The sequence below is a fragment of the Tubulanus polymorphus genome, chromosome 8 (genome assembly GCF_964204645.1).
Source record: "Tubulanus polymorphus chromosome 8, tnTubPoly1.2, whole genome shotgun sequence".
Taxonomy (NCBI): domain Eukaryota; kingdom Metazoa; phylum Nemertea; class Palaeonemertea; order Tubulaniformes; family Tubulanidae; genus Tubulanus; species Tubulanus polymorphus.
The window spans coordinates 1,144,942-1,163,516 of record NC_134032.1 but is presented as its reverse complement, the minus strand read 5'-3'; the positions used below and the strand labels follow the sequence as shown (position 1 = coordinate 1,163,516).

Here is an 18,575-nt window from a genome sequence, read left to right as displayed (position 1 = left end):
TTCCTCATGCTATTTTTATGCTTTTCTAAGTCAAACAAGAAGCCCCGAGGGGTTTGGCTTTGACGCTGCGGATACAAATAGTATCTCGACACGAGAAACAGCGCTGCAAATTATCCGAGATGAAATATCAAATGAATTATCGAATTGTAAAAATTCTCGCGTCGCCAGACAGTGCTGCCCTCTATTATTGTTGCGCAATTCATTATATTGGTTAACTTCCCTAATAACGCTGGTTATCGACATGCTAAATAGATCCAAACAACAAATGCCTGTTGGAATAATAGATGAGCGAAAACTTCAACAGCTAAGGGGTGAGTGCGCAAGATGGCCTTTCAGTTGGCCTCCTCTCCTGTCATGTTTTGGGCCTGGCCTCCACATTTCGACCTTGACCGATTTCTGATTGAATGATTCATAAACTATTTTCATACGAAGATGGAATATGCAAATTACTTATTGAAAGAGATAGTAATTGGATAAGGTGAAAGGCCATAATGAGGAGGACAGACCAAACAAATCAAAGGGCAAGGCCATACTTTCAACTCGTCCAACAGTAAGCACCTCCGCACCGGTGCGATTGTTCAGGGTTACCGATAAACGCTGAACTCAAGCGACCGAAAAAACATTTTGTAGGCTGCATTTTCGATTCTTTGACTGAAAAAATCTTTGATTAATAGCGAAACCACAATTGAGGGTCTGCGGTACATGAACCACGTACTTCACGAGTTACGGTCGAACATGTTCATTAGATTTTGAGGAGATATCACTTAATTCTGATCGAATAATGTTAGACGGAATGGTCAACCGTTCGCTTACAATATTCCACTCGTGACGCAACAATACGCAAGATACGTCGCCATGGTTATTTGATATTTTTTGTGTCACCTATAATTGGTTTTTTTCTTTATGTTAGGCTTCGTATTAGAGGTACGCATATCTCACATTTCACTCCAATTCCGGCTTGCCTTACTTACTCAGACCAACTCGGCGCCGCGGAGTTCATTTTTCGTTCCGACCGCTTTTCTCTATAGTAGAACGATAACCACACTCAAACGTGGTGAACGGATAATAAGATGAAATCCCACTTTTAACAGATTAAAAGAATTCAAAAACCAGAATTTATTTATTAAATCTAAAATATTTAAAAGACACGACGTTTCGATCTCACCCTAGAGATCATCGTCAGGTGTGAGAAATAGACTAAAAACAGAAATAGACTAAAAACGTCGTGTCTTTTATATAATTTAGATTGAATAAATAAATTCTGGTTTTTAAATTCTTTTAATCTGTAAATAGTGGGATTTTATCTTATTGCCTTTCTCTATATCTCAATAACGCGTAATTCATATTTTTGTTAACATTATCTTTTCTTTCTGATACCTGGAACTAGCTCAGAATAGTCACCAAACACAAACGATATTGAAATGATTAAAAGCTCGCTTTATTGTCGAGACGACAGCCAATGAGAAAGAGAGAGAGAGAGGGATAAAGGGACGTGAATTTATATTGCTCCACTAGACAATGGCCAGACGTTAGTAGAACTAAGTCCAAATGACCAGCGCCGAGTGAAGTGAAACGTTAGGATTAAAAGATAAAGACAATATTGCTTTTAATATAATTACAATACGGAAAACTTAGAACATAGAAAACTTAATAATTACGTGGAGATTGAATAAATACTATCATCTGTATCATTACGTTTAACTTATTTCGCAGGGATTTACAAAACAGAATATTCAAGAAAGAGTATATCAACGAAGGACCGATAACCCGTCGGTTAGACCGTAGCCAAAAATAAGTTCATTTGCAATGCAAATAAGTTCTATCGTTCAAGTAAGCATAGCTAGTTGAATTTGTACGCAACAATGTTTTTATCCGCAGTGAACTGCACTCCTACCTTTTCGCCTCCCATCGCTCCCCCGCTTAACCATATTCATTCACCGCGGTCCAGACCACTCGATCCGCAAACACGCGCGTTCACTCACCGATAGAACCATCTTCCTATCTATATCCATCAGGTTCGTTCGAATAAAATAATTTCTTAGAAATATCTCCACAGCGGATTCACACGCACAATTCCGCGCGTGGTGGTGGTGGTGGTATCTCGGTGGTTGCGGTTATAAGACCGATATTATTGAATTTCTAAGAAGCTGACTCATTATCGAGTGTACCCCCGACCCCTACGCATAGCACCCCCTGTAAGTACGGCGGAACTGCATACATGGCGATCACAAGTTGAAAACAGCGAAAGGTCATCGAAATTCTATATTTACGAATTGCCGAGACGTTACAATGATTCATGAGTCTGGGGGAGGGGAGGGGGGCTGTGTCTCATCATGTTACTGCAGCAACGCGCCATACATGTATATACTGACAAATCAAATCAAATCGAACTTTATTGACCCGTAATGCAAAGATCTACGTTCAAGGGATAAGCGCAATAAAGATAAAACAGACGGACAGACAACAAAATTAGCAGTTTCACTCCTAGTACACGAATTTCGATAATTTGAACAAAAGGGTGGAGCAAGTGTTATCATAAAAGGTATCGGTTAAATCTGATTCAATCGTATTTGAAATGAACTAAGGATTTCGTCTCAGAGCTGCAGCTAACTGCTAAATTCTGTAAAATCCCATCATGACTCCAAAAGACCTTTCGTTAGAAGATTGCTAATTATTATATCTTTGTATAGATTCATAATTCTAGATTGGCCGGTCCAATAGTCAAGGCTTACACGTAAGACCGTTCTGAGACCAACTAAGTTCTATAGCCAATCTAACAACTTAAGACCGATCTTTAGATTTAAGACCACTTTTGGTCTAAAGTCTTGACTATGGAACTGGCCCTCCAGGAACGGCGATAAAAACTAAACAACTTGAACAGTGATAGAAATATCTTCAATGCACCTCAGAATGGTGTTTATCTAGTGACCTTGAAGCTTGACATATTCCGACTGAAAGATCGTCACATATACACCAAGTCGGAGAGACTTTCCCGTTCCCAAGAGTCCCGTATAGATGCCAACCCTGAGAGATCGGTTGGATAATCCTTCATCCATAATGAAAACAACGCTCTAAGCCGACGACGGACGACGCTGATTCATAAGTAGACAAACAGTAAATGGAACGGGCAGAAAAAACAACACGCCATATAAAAGAGTAAAATCTATATCTGCCATTAATGTAAACGGTGTCGTTTGTGTAGTTGCCATGCCAGCCATATTGGAATACGGTAACAATGATGATTAGTCTCTCTCTTGAGTATGTCAAGAGCGGAATAACTTCGTAATAAGACGTTATCGATAACCATTGTGTAAAAAAAGTATTTTCGCAATATTGATTCGTGCGCGCCGAGCGACGCACGTAGAGGGTGTTAAACTAAATAAACACTGCTGCCATAGCGGCCATAATGAAATATTGAGCATGATTGATAAGTTAGCATTTAGAGCGTGAGAGAGACAGCGACTGAATGTGGCGACGAGTAGGCTTTAACAACGTTGAATTAACAAACTGCGTCGTCGTCATTAGAACACAATATAGAGAGACTGGTGCCCTGTTTAAAGAGACTGGTTTCGGGGATGCGTATCAGAATATCGTTTAATTAAAACATGCAGCCGTTGGAATACAAGCGACAACGCGAGAAGAGCAGATGAGATTGAATTTATTGTTCAGGGGTCAGAAAAATGACCGAATGCAATATCGTTTCAAGAAGCATAAAATGTGGTTATTGTTGGCGGGGCAAAAGTATTTGCAGGGCGCGAGGCAGGGCATATGAGAATCTTAGAAAGGAAAGTACTGCAAATTAGGGGGGTTGCAAGGGCGGATTTTTGGAAGGCGGGGACCAGGGTACTGAAGAGCAAAAAAGCAATCATGAAGGGCACCCCATAGCTCTCTAAGGCTCTGATATGATAGCTGTCATGAGGGAATAAATCATATTTCTTTATGAAATGAAAAATAAAAAACGATTTAGGGGGGACTGTCTCTCTGGTCCCCCCTAGATCCGCCCTCGGTTTGAGTTCGATCTCAACAAGGGTGTATCGAATTTCATTTCTAAGATTCTATAAAGATTACATGCTATAATGTAATTTACAAATTATTTCTAGATTGGTTCGCTTTATAGGGAAACAAGAAGCGTTAATACAAGTTTTATCCAAGCCGAGATTAAGACAACTGCCGCGGGTTGGAGCTAATCCGTTGTTGAAGTTTGTCATGTTTATCATGAGCGGTAATGCTCGCAGTTCGTTCCGTTCAAACGCAAATCGATACAAATCGTGTGGTGGTTTTTATGTTAACGCGGCGGCTATATTTCATTTTGACGACGATAGCTAGAACGTGTAATACCAGCTCTGCCGCAAGATGCGTGTCGATTATTTCATGAATATTCCAACAATAATGTAGTTTCGAATTAAACCGAATGTACTTGGGATATATTCAAATAAGTTCATTTTTTAACCTCCTTAGGGCCACACTTGGCCAGAAGATACAGTTTCATCATATTTATCCATATTTCTAGTAGAAATAATCCTTTTTGGACTGGAACTCCCGAATCCTGATTTTTTTTGACGAGCCTGCATCAAGATACAGGATTAACATTCGCGATGTTTGGCGTAATTTTCTTTGATTTGCTTCGAAGAGGAGTTAAATCAAAAAGATTTAGAAAAATTTTATATTCTTGATACTGTGCCGACAAAACCGGTAAAGCCCAACGCGCACGGTACCGAAGAAAAAGTGTTTTCATCGTGAAAAATGTTTTCGATGTTTTTTGTTATGCCGTGTGCGGGGGAGGCAAAACAAAAAACTGAAAAAAGTTTTTCACGAGCAAAAAACGTTTTCTGAAAAACGTGTTTTCTGTTTCGGCGAAACAAATGTTTTGCCGTGTGCCGCGGGCTTAATTGAACCCAGTTCCACATTTGAGATTGAAGACTCTTTAATAACTTACGACCTGGAAATGTACTTTCGTTTCGCGAGCGAGGAAAAAGTGTTTCATAATGCATCGAAATCAAACTTACCTGAAAATACAAGAACGGAAAGGAATGATCAATATCGAAGTTACATAAAACAATCGATGCAGGTTAATCACAATCTAACTACAATCATAAGATAAAGAGATCACGACTACGACGTCACTATACGTGTAGATAATTACACGCAAAGTTTGACAGAAATTTAATTCTTAAAATGACAAGCATTTCACAATCTGTGCAATTGGGAAATCTGCGTATCAGCCAATTTTGGATAATAATAATAATAATAATAATAATAATAATAATAATAATAATAATAATAATAATAATAATAATAATAATAATAATAATAATAATCATAATAATAATAATAATAAATATAGCTGCAAAGCAGCGATAACGGGTTCTCTGGATGCATGTGATCGAAAGGAAAAATTAATTACCGGGTATTCGATGGAAAAAATAAAATGAGATGATTTGGATATTATCGGAGCAATCCTCTTTTTGGTTGAATGGTCTAACCCCAGTATAGTCCCCCGTGATTTGGAAATTCTCGGAGCCCTCCTTTATTTACTTACTAAATGACGTCACAAACTGTTATTTCGCCGGTGCTTGTTGTCTAACAATTCAATTCAATTCTTTATTTACAGTAACCTAATAAGTAATTTTAAGTTTCAAATAGGATGGAAAGTACATTCAGACAATCTGTTGGTTCAGAGAGACCGTTATTACAGTATCAATTTATACATTTCGTTTCGAAGCTGTCAGTTGCCGAATCTGAATGAAGATGAATTTCATTTGACGAAATCGGCGGAAAATATATAATAATAATAATAATCAACAGAATTTCAAGAGGGTTTTCGACGAAAGTCAGAAAACCCTAATAATAATAATATTAATAATAATAATAATAATAATGATAATAATAATAATAATAATAATAATAATAATAATAATAATAATAATAATAATAATAATAATAATAATTTATTGAGCCTAAAATCCATATAAAATATGCTCATTGGCTTTACAATATAAATTTAAACATAAAGAGAAAAAAGTTAAAATCATTAGTTAAAAGTAGGATAACGCCAACTCATTGGATAACGCCAACTCATCCAATGGCATGCATGCGTTTTTATAAAATTTGATATTTTTCTGTGGTGTGAGGCCCGCACTTACAAATCCATCGAATATATACCAAATTTGATAATTTCAGGAGTCTTTCATTATCACGGGTTTTGGGTTGGGGTTATTTCCCGGAGGCAAGGATCTTTAGCAAGAAAAACGAACTTGAAAAGTTTATTGACGCCTTAAAAAAATAAAACATTATTTGCTTAATATCGTCGACAATAAATCGTATAATATAAATCGTATATCAATTACGATCAGTAAAGTAGTTTGACAATTGAATCGAATTTACCGGCAACCAGTCTAGCCCCCTTGATTTGATGACGTAGTACACAGCCTCTCAAAAATAATTATCAAAATTTATCATAAATGAAAAAAGATATATTTAATAAGAGTTATAAAATATATCTAATTACAAAACTGACGCCAGAATTTACAATTGTAATTGTTATTTTGAAACGCCGATATTGATGACGTCGTGCGCATCGACTCACACAGAAACCCTTAAATAACGCCTGAGGTATCAATGTGTATAAGCATTATTGTAACGGTTTTTACGGCGTCAAAAAATCAATAGAAAGAAAGATGACGTCATTTCAGCATTTGGAAAGCAGCCATGTTCTACAATACGAGCAGACGGCGAGGTGGGCGACGGTGACATTTTTGTCACCGTCATTTTCAAAATCGTGTAAGGTAGGTAGAGAGAGAGAGAGAGGGAGGGAGGGAGGGAGGGAGGGGGGAGGGAGGGAGGGAGGGAGGGAGGGAGGGAGGGAGGGAGGGAGGGAGGGAGGGAGGGAGGGAGGGAGGGAGGGAGGGAGAGAGAGAGAGAGAGAGAGAGAGAGAGAGAGAGAGAGAGAGAGAGAGAGAGAGAGAGAGAGAGAGAGAGAGAGAGAGAGAGAGAGAGAGAGAGAGAGAGAGAGAGAGAGAGAGAGAGAGAGAGAAACCCGATTCGTTTTTTATGAGTGGCAGTTGTTGTTATGGTTACCGTATCGGTGATATGGGAACGGTCCAGATGCGCCATATCGCAGGTATAAGTATCATCTAAACTTACTGCAAACATACTATCGGATCCTTGTGCGCCCTGACCCCCATCCCCCCTTTCTATCACATGTCTGTGCGCCCTAACCCCCTTTCTATCACATCCCTGTGCGCCCTAACCCCTTTCTAGGATCTTAATGTTGTACTGCTTTGATAACAACGTTGTTAAGTGTTTATTGACTAGTTCAATTATCTAGAATCCAATATGGACTTTTATAGGTTACTAATGAGGGGAGCGAACATCCTGGAATCGAATCGAAATACGATATCATTTTAATGTTTAACGCCCCCTGGTGAACTTATATAGAAACCTCGCTGCGATCATAGACTCTGTCGTGGCCTAGATATTAGCGATTTATAAGTTAATAAATATTTACAAGCGGCAATACGATATGAACGATTAATACATCGTTTCAATATTCAACATCCCGGAAACGGAAATCAATGACACTGAAGCTTGTTACAATCAAACAACGTTTCACTTGGTACATAGTATATATAACGAGTTTAGCTCGGCGTCTCACGAACAGAATAAATCCTATGACATCAAAATCTTTCAATGAATCGGTTCGGCTTATTAAAACTACTAATTCAAAAAAAAATATTTCTTCATTAAAATCAACACATTTCCTTACGCTACAAATCTGTCGTTTTGACGCTTCAGCGCAAATTCGTGTTTGAATTAATAGAAAAATATCACGAATACAACTGAAAGTGCTATCATATCCTTTATTCGTGCGCGAATGAATTAAATCCGTGTACTTGAACGAATCGAGATTGCCAGTTAATCAAAATATGACCTTCAACGAGAGAGAGAGAGAGACCGAAGACATTAGTAACGGTGATGTCCAGAGGGGATGCTGAGACTGGTGAATATTAATACTTCTATCATCCACAACCAATCTTTAAAATTAGATCATCGCAAATATCTACGGTTTAATAATAGACCTACCTGAGGGAGTTGAAGAGTGTTAGTATAAGGAAGTAAAGAGGAAGCGTGACGTGCGGCATGTGAGGGACAATGAGGTGGCTATGTACAGGGTACACTCTTAGAACAAATGGTTCTTCGGGGGTTCTTCGAAGAACCTTGGAGTTCTTGGTGTGGCTTTAAGGTGCTTCGGCAATATGGAATGCAGATTGGGGTTCTTCGAGACATAAGGGTTCTTATAAGAACCCTAAAGTGGTCACAATTGGCTATGTACAGGGTACACTCTTAGAACAAATGGTTCTTCGGGGGTTCTTCGAAGAACCTTGGGGTTCTTGGTGTGGCTTTAAGGTGCTTCAGCAATATGGAATGCAGATTGGGGTTCTTCGAGACATAAGGGTTCTTATAAGAACCCTAAAGTGGTCACAATTGTCAATTAAGAATTAAGTAGACCTGCAACAGGGAATAATTAGTATAGCTGATGAATATAACTGATTTTCTATGTGGTGTAAGTTATATACAAAACATTTTGACTGGAAATTAGAATTGGGTTACACACACTATAGTGTGAGGGATAATTCGCCCACACATGGGCTTTGCTGAATATGGGCCGAATACGGGCTTTGAATATGGGCTGAATAATTTTCGTCACCTTTAACTCGCTAACAAGGTGAACGCATCTGTTAGTGCAAATGCAGTAGGTGAAAGTGACGTGCGAAAATTAGAGTTGTGATGGATTCGTGTCATCCTCGCTTGCCAGGGGTCCGGTATCACTCCCGAACTAGCTTCCACCGGGGAACAGCTTTAGCGTAGTGGGTTCGAATCCCTTGACGGGTGAAGATGGATTCGTGTGTGCCCGTGCCGAGATTCTTTGAGGGGCAGTCCTATCTCAAAAATATAGGTGTCCGGGAACCTGAATAAATCATTTGGGAATGAATACTAACCCAAATTTTTTTACACTGACTTTGAAGGGCAATTAGAAAATTTAAGGCGGTTCGTTCGCTACTCCCGAGACCCAAACTCGGCACGGGCCCGTCGTGTTCAAGGGCGAAAATGATAGGCATCTGAAAGTAAGGGTGGGCTATGGGTATAGGGCTATGGGTATTAGAGTTGATCGAATATGGCTATGGATGATGATTAGAGATGATCGAATATCAAATGGTGATATAATGGAAGAGCTGATATTAAAAGAAAGCAGTTTGGTGATAATAAGTGAAAGAAAAAGGTTAGAATTCGTGGAGATGTTGCCGCCGCGGTGGAAGGAGTAACGCGATAGTTACTAATTGCTATCATTAAGTTCCAATGAAATCGACTCGTACGAAGTGTTACTATGAATAGACCGACTCGGTCTGCTACGTCAGAGTAGATCGATAGCACTTTACTGACGACTAAAATCGACTTCGTTAGACACAGTACGACTGCTGTGACACAGTTTGACATTAGAGAACCGCGTGTGTAATGGTGGCGAGAACACAGGTGTGTCGTATATGCGAACGCGTGGTGAAGTCGAGAAGATATTTATACACGACTTAGTACAGAAATAGACGATGAATCGATAAAAATAAGGATCGCAGACGAGATGGAGATAGCGCGGGTGGGGTAGAGTAGTTGGAAGGGACAGGAGCGTGTGAGAGTTGGGAAGGGGACGGGAACGGAGAGATGCGATCGAAGTTGACCACGAAGAAGAATATTTTACATTCAAGACATGTCCTATTTATAAAAAGCCGGTGGGTAGCAGCAGAGCTGACTCACAACGTTCTCAGTCACTGACTCGAAATCAAGTACTTTCATCTTTTCCCGGCGTCGAAACATCAAAGATTTAATCCACCAGCTAGAAAACAGTTCGATAAAGCTTATAGTTTGCGGGGGCTTTAGGTAGAGTAAAAACATGAAAAAAACCAACAACAAGGAAAGTTTCCCCCGAACAACTCAAATTATCAAAATCGATTATCGATGATGCCGAAACGGAGGAAACCGCCGATGGCTACGTTTTATCACCGAACGGCATCGCATTTTCACTCAAGATCAATATTTTCAACATGATGATAGGTTTTAATCCTATACCATTAGTAGATATAATCGGGCCTACCTTCGCTAATTGAGGAGTAAGATAGATTTATACTATTTTTAGAAAACTATGTAAACTAACTAGACATGATTTCGCCTCTTGGTGATCAGATATTGAGAGGTTTTCGTTTTTTTTCTCTCCATAAAACGGAATTTAAAAAGGCATATGTAAAAAGATGGTGTCGTGTAAATTCTACTGTTAGATATAGGAGGATGCGTTTCGGCGACGGACTATTTCGGTACCACCCCGGTACATTTGAATTCATTTATCGACTGGATCAGGTTCTACGGGCGAGTCGGTCACCAAGGGACTCATCGTCAAAAAGAATTCATTTAAGATACAATGTTTGTATAACTGAATGGGAAATTGGATCTTTTACGTATAATTAATTACATTACTGAAACTATATAGTCGTCGGTCGCGGGTTCACGCATGAAAATCAAATGATATTCAAACGCCAGCTGTTTAGAGAGGATTGGCATATGCGGGTTTATAGCACGCATTGTCGACAATACTTCGAGCGGAATGAAATGCGTGACCGTTCATCCAAAACACGACGACACACGCTGCCTAAACGACTCGCTTACCAGAGACTGCGGTATAGCGTAACCAATCAACGAAATATGAATTAACGTATTATTACGCGCGAATCTCATTGATCCCGGCGCTTACTGGGAAAATACTGCGCGGGATAATTGACATCCCCGACAGGCCAAAGACTAGAAGATGAAATCATATATCGCAAATTCGATATCAACGCTTGTAACTAGCACTTAATAACCGATATAATTATACAGTAGACGCTATATGAAAGATTTTGGGCAGGGAGTTGAATGTGACCTGTGCGAACGCGGGGACCTGTGTTGACACTAAATCGTGGCACCTGTTCGATCGGAGAGAACGGTTTGCAAAAACAGAGGTCACAGCTCCGGTTATATACGGTAGATCAGTGCGATCACCATGACGACAGCACGATAGGTGACAGTGCAGGCGACAGTTAGAGCTGCAGCGACGATAGGGAACTACGGACAGACAGGGGAATTACGGGTACGAGATGAAATGACACGGAGGGAGGGGGCAGACGAGCCGAGCGAAGAGATATAGCAGGTTGGAGGTTGGAGGTATGGAGCGATAAAGATAAGGCTGATCGACGGGATGAAGAGGGAGAGTGTGACTCGTCCCATGACACGCCTTCCACTGATACCTTACAACTTATAAACTTAACCTATTCTCTCATTATATACGACCCTTAACTATCCCCAAAACCAGTCGCCCAACCCCTCAACTAGCCAACCACGCAACCAGCCAACCACTCAACTAGCCAGCAACTAGCCAATCACTCGACCAGCCAACCACTCAACTAGCCAGCAACTCAACTAACCAGCAACTAGCCAACCACTCAATTAACCAGCAACTAGCCAGCCACTCAACTAACCACCAACTAGCCAGCCACTCAACTAACCACCAACTAGCCAGCCACTCAACTAGCCAGCCACTCAACTAACCAGCAACTAGCCAGCCACTCAACTATCCAGCCCCTCAACTACCCAGCCACACAACTATATATAATATATACAATATCTTTTACAACGTGACACGTGAACATATATTTCATATAAAACATTGATTGAAAATGATTTAAGTTCTGAGAGGTTCTTATCGTGTTTATTGGTAGTTACGCGATGTCCCGAACTATGCGGAGCAAGTATCATCAGTTTAAGTATCATCACCTCAAGTATCATCGGTATCAGTCAAATCAAAACCACACGTTTTAGAATTTTTTCAAGTATCCAATTAAATCTCTAAAATCGGAAAATTCCTTGTACAGTGGTGTGAGGGGAATGGGGATACGATGGGCCACTGCAGGCCACTGCCGGCCACTGTGGGCCACTGTGGGCCACTGTGGGCAACTTCGGGGGCATTTGGGGCAACAAGGTAAATACAGGAAGTAATAGCTCTGAATGCAGCGGATTGGATATTCTCGGAGCCACGCCAATATAGTACGGGTACTTTTGAACCGTTCGACAGTGCACCCATTAGGTTTGCACGTTTAGAGTCGAATAGAAATCGCTCGGAGATCACAGGAGATCACACACTCATCCCATTAGGTATACACTTTTAGACTAGAATAGTGATCGCCCGGAGATCGCGGGAGATCACGGGATCTAACGAGATTCGTATCTCTGCCACGTATCCAGTTCTACCGAGAATCAAATGTTACGAAGACAAGCGAATAAACGAACGCTTACGGCGTTAACGGTTTATGTGAATTGGTGTTATGTCGACGCTATCGCCCGATTATGGGGTGATAATTGGGAATCTATTAGCTTTCTGCTTTTGTGTCTTGTTCTTTTTTTTGGTTAGTTTCTATCACATAAACTGTTCTAGTCGCTGTTTGAAGTCCCTTCGGATAAACCGACGCTGATAACGGCTTCCGGTTAATCTAATTTGACGGCTAGCATTATACGCGAGCCGCGGTTACAGTCCGGGTCCGGCTAGTTAATTGATCGGTTGTCCGTATTATGATTTAACGGCGCGGTCGCGATGGGACCGACTCGCGCCCGTACAGTCGCTAGTTATTCAATAAATATTAACCGACCGCGACAGTTTTTGACAACTCGCAGAGGACGAGTTAGCGCTAATGCGAACATATGGAAAAAGTATATAATTCAATAGAGAATATCGACTGAGACAGAAATATAGACGGGATGGGAGCATCCAAATTCATAATTTGTTTATCTTATCACAACGCGTTTAATTCGCTAATGGCGCTGTCAATGACGAGCTAAATAATCCGTCCGTTCGATTCAATTTTATTATTCAACGATTAACGATATATTCTATACTCGAGGTAGTTTTAATCCGCAATTAACCGGTTAATCGGTCAATTTATAGGCGCTATGAAATTACTACGCGTAGATTGTCGGTATATTCATGTATATCTAATGATTTATTACCGATTTAGTCGGAAAAGTTCAAAATGTTAAAATTGTGAGCATCTGTTCACACACTGCAGCGGTTGACTGGGTTCAATCACGGGCAACGTACCTCGTTATAGTAAAATTCGCCGACCGAACAACAAAAACTAATTTGAAAATACCAAAATGATTTATTACTGATTTAGTCGGAAAAGTTCAAAATGTTAAAATTGTGAGCATCTGTTCACACAATGCAGCGGTTGACTGGGTTTCAATCACGGTCAATGTATCTTGTAATCGTAAAATTCGCCGACCGAACAAACAAAAATTAATTTGAAAATATCAAGGAATTAATCAACTATAGCTGTTGGGAGATTATGGGCTGATTAAGTCTGCAAATCTCCAAAAAGAGTCGGCTCATGGTTTGAGAAAGATATACAAGGGGTATCCAATATACCTGTGCGGGAGGTCTCAAGCCAGTTAGAGATACATCTCAACATCTACCAAAGAATAGCCGATCAAAAGTCTCAAACGAACGTTTTAGCTGAAGTTTGTAGAAATTTGGATCGGGTAAAAATATATATCTATTCATGTTAGGGTATAAAATTGGCCGGGATAATAATACCGAAAAATGTAAAGCGCTCTGAGCAGCCTGGCTGGATTAAGCACTTTATAAGACACATATTATTATATCATTATAGTAAAATCCTACCCAACAGAAACTCCTTAGCTTTGTCTATACTCATTACATTCCGAATTTAAGTTATCGCTTACGAAAGTTATATATAGTATGAAAATACAATCCATTATCGTATGACTTTTACGCAATATTACATGTTAGTTAATAAAGTTATTTCTATGCTAAATAACGCACTTTTCTCATATATATATTCTGTACAAAACAGCAGTATTTCGATTCTATGATATGTTAATCTCTGCATGTTCGTCCCTCTTGTCATTTTCTGTCATGTCGTGTCAGTTTCCTGTCATATGTACATGATGTACTTCGCAAGTGTGTAACTTATCAACGTTTCCGCTGACATATAAAAATATCGCGCACATTCGTGGTGAAAAAAAAAATAATAAAAATGTATTGCATTTTCATGCAGGCATTGGAACTGGAAACTAATACCTGGTATTATATTCCAGGTATTCCAGGTTTTATATGCCACATTATAAGGCCAAAAAAATTGATACCTTGTTTCTCCGCTCTGCTGAGCTTAAATGTTGACCCGGCCGGCCGCCTATCTACCCTATACATTACTTTTTTTTAAATCGTGATCAATTTCACCATAACCGCTATAGAAATGAACTGTTTATAAATTTTATCATATTTTACAAAAATAACCCGGCCGCTGCGGAGCAACAAGGTATCATTTTTGTTTAGCCTAAGGTGCGCTGCGTGACTCGGGAAGCAGAAAACCCAACTATTCTATTCTGAATTCATTGATATACAGGGCGTGAGGAAATTGACGGGAGACCCATATTAGAAAAGATGTTGAAAAGAAAATTAGATTAGAAAAGAAAAAGTTGCAATTATCTACGCATATTTTCCCACAGAACCAGAATTGTTCCGACAGCGCTAGTAACAATATCATTTGCATTTTTAAGTGTTGTTTCATTTTTATCAATGGCTTCGGGAACCTGGCTTCACAGTCGTGATCTTATACTAAACTTTACCCCGCACCGGCCCGGGGTTAGAATCGACTGTACAACCCGTGGACAACAACAGTTGCGGGTTTAGTGAATCTGCATTCGAATTCAATGATCAAAATGTCAAACATTATATATATATATATATATATACGCACTAATCGAGAATCGATTCCGAGCCCCACTCAAAACAAGCGTGCTAACCGACATCCAAAAGAGCTATTCTATTTCGTTTTTAGAGTCCATGATTGAACGTAACAGTCCCGTAGTTATGGGTTTTATTTCGACTCTGGATCCAGTCCATTGTTATAAAATTAATTTCACATTTTCAAATCGTAATCCTAGGCCCGGTTTCACGGACCGGTATTACCTTTAACCCGGGGGCTAACTCAATTCATTTTCAATTGAATCAGCCCCACGGTTAAAGGTAATACCGGCCAATAAAACCGGGCCCGAGGTTCCAATCGTGTGTTTTACTTGACTACGGATCTAGCTAGTGTTGATTCTAAATATGCAGGTATTTTCTGCGCGATATATCGATATACAATAACAAGTACGTATCTGTAACCCTAACGCTATCGACACATCGAAACGCGCGCGAGTCAAAAATTGACAATTTTCATTCCTCGGTAAATATACATTTACAAATACATATAAATGTACATTAATTCATGTATATATTTATGATATTGAAGAGGACTCGCATGTTGGTGTGATGCATGTATAATAGTAATAACACGCTGCTGGTTTTATGTGTCGTTACTTGCATGAACGAGGCCTATTACAGGCTTTATCTCTCCACTTGAGCCCTCGACCCGCACTCGTCATCTCTCTTATTCCTCTGTCCGTGTACTCAATCTCTCATCCGACTCCCAACTAGGATCTTCCCACGACACTACCTCAGGCCCGTGCCGAGGGGGTTCGGTTGTAGCGAACGAACCCCCTAAAATTTTCAATGCGCCCTTCAAAAATTTTGTGTCAACAAATTTGGGTCATGATTTTTCGAAATCTGGATACAATTTTCATGCTTTTTTGGAAAAAGGAAAAGTAATCCATTGTCAAATGATTTGTTCAGGTACCCGGCCGTTTCATATTGTACTTTTTCAATAGGAAAATGCCCCTTTTTTCACGGCAAAAAGTACCCTTTCTCTTGAAATAGAACTGCCCCTCGATAAAGCTCGGTACAGGCTCCTCCCACCTCTCGCGCCGTCCCTACCCCTACTCTCACTCACCCTCACCCTCGCTTTTGATCAGGTTTCTGGCATCTGTATTTACAATTTACATGTTTGAATCAACAGTTTGTTATTGATCTAAACACGCACATATCGCACGGATTCGTGGACGAATTAAATTATATTACCTTACATCATATTACTATCTAACCATCCAAGTCATTCACACCTAACTTTATTTTTTTCTCGAGTCATTTTTTACGATGTATATATATATATATGAATTTGCTTAAGGCCCGTATGGGTTTCTGCAACATCCACTGAATGAATGAATGAATGAATGAATGAATGAATGAATGAATGAATGAATGAATGAATGAATGAATGAATGAATGAATGAATGAATGATTTATTTACTTATAATATGTACAAGATTATAAACATAGTTTCTTTGGATATGATTGCATAGATAAATAGACATATATAAGAAGGACAACCCCAAGCCCTAGGGGCTGAGCCGGATAGGGGGATTGCCCTGAGAAAAAAAAAATAAACTAAGTGATAGATACATATAAAGATAATAATGATAATAATAATAATAATAATACTTATAATAATAATAATAATAATAAAAATAATAATAATAATAATAATAATAATAATAATAATAATAATAATAATGATAATGATAATGATAATGATAATGATAATAATAATGATAATGATAATGATAATGATGATGATGATGATAATGATAATGATAATAATAATAATAATAATAATAATAATAATAATAATAATAATAATAATAATAATAATAATAATAATAATAATAATAATGATGATAATAATAATAATAATAATAATAATAATAATAATAATAATAATAATAATAATAATAATAATAATAATGATAATAATAATAATAATAATAATAATAATAAAAATAATAATAATAATAATAATAATAATAATAATGATAATAATAATAATAATAATAAAAATAATAATAATAATAATAATAATAAAAATAATAATAATAATAATAATAATAATAATAATAATGATAATAATAATAATAATAATAATAATAATAATAATAATAATAATAATAATAATAATAATAACTGAACTGAACTGAACTTATAATGCGCTACATGTACAATAATCACATTTACGAATCATCTCGCATTTTTATCGCATCGAGTTGGTGAGAAAAGAATCACCTACGTATTCATCATCTTATGTCTATTTATTCATTTCTTATTCATTCTAATCATGGACTAGAATTCGTTTTATAGTATACACGATCTAATTCAATCTCGCCATTGGCTAAACCGTGTAACTGGTTAATCAGTCATCCCTTATTGAAAGCTATCACCTGAGTAAAATTAATACTCAAATAGCGCCCCCTATCGGCTAGAATGCTCTTCGTACGCGTAACAAGTATTTCAATTTTTTAACTATGGAAGGCGCGATTTTTCGGATATGCGTATAGAAAATAAAATCAGACGAATCGAAATAATAAATCATCATTCGCAAAACAGAAAAGAACCTCGACGATTCTGTGTGAATTTCATTAATACCGGCAACTGTTTTTCTATAACGAATGGTAATATTTATGAAGTAAGCGCGCCGTAGTGAAATTAGTGCGAACAGTAATATTTATCATGTAAGCCGCGAATAGTACATTATATTCCGTAGCATAAACGGGGTTCATATTTATAAATGTGGAATATTGCTCCGAGCGTAAACGTGAAATATCTACGTCGAAACGAGTCGCTAATTTTAGGAATTTCCCTCCGCTAAATAAACCGTTTTGGTTTGGATAGAAAATGTATCGACGTAAAAAATGGATATCGATATTAAAAAGCTGACCAGGTAAAAATGGGTCTCGTTAAAAGATACGTGACGTATCTTTTTACGTGACGTATCTTTTAACGAGAAATGGTGTTACCTAGAAATGGTGTTACGATCAAGAGAAAGTGACAGAGAAATTTCGCGCACTCGCCGAGGATCGAACCCGGGTCTCGTGCGCTGAAATCAAGCGTGCTACTCAGTAGACCAATACAACTGGCCTCTAGGACGGTTGTTATACAGCTTTTCGCACATGCGTACTACTTGCCGGTCAGTTTTTAGTTGGGTCACAATATACCACCGTAGTAACAATGTACTTTCAGTTGTGACACGTAAACTATCCACTGGTTAACTCTAACCAACTTTTGAACAACTGCAGCCCCTGATCTGTTTGGCCAGTGGTGGCACAACACTTGATACCGTATTTGGGCACGATCGACACTTATTCAAAACACTCAGTTTGCAATATCTTCGAAACGAAAGAGCGAACATTCTCAACTGAATTAGGGACCCGTGCCCGCTCGGTGAAATGCTTGAAAATCTCGGAATGTCAATATTTGATTCCCCTGGTTAACTGATACAAAACCAATAACGTTGAAACTCGCCGCAAATCATACTTGTCATTAACAACAAATTTGCGGTCGAAGAATATGCCATACAATATCAACTTTGCCTTGCCATTGACAGCGGTCAGATAAACGCGCAGATGCCACGACAGATACTGGTGGTAGACATGTATGATCTAATATTCGGTGCGGAACAATAGTTTGAGTAATTCAGAGTAGTCCAATAGCAGCACGGATGAGTATAGGACAACTAGTAGTCAAAACCTGCTTAACATCGGGATAACTG

At 38.6% G+C, this 18,575-nt stretch overlaps 1 protein-coding gene across 2 annotated transcripts in view; it reads right to left on the bottom strand.

Moving 5' to 3' along the window:
* LOC141909714 (two pore potassium channel protein sup-9-like) overlaps positions 1-18,575 on the bottom strand; it is a 66,336-nt gene that overhangs the window by 23,858 nt on the left and 23,903 nt on the right. The window lies entirely within an intron of this gene.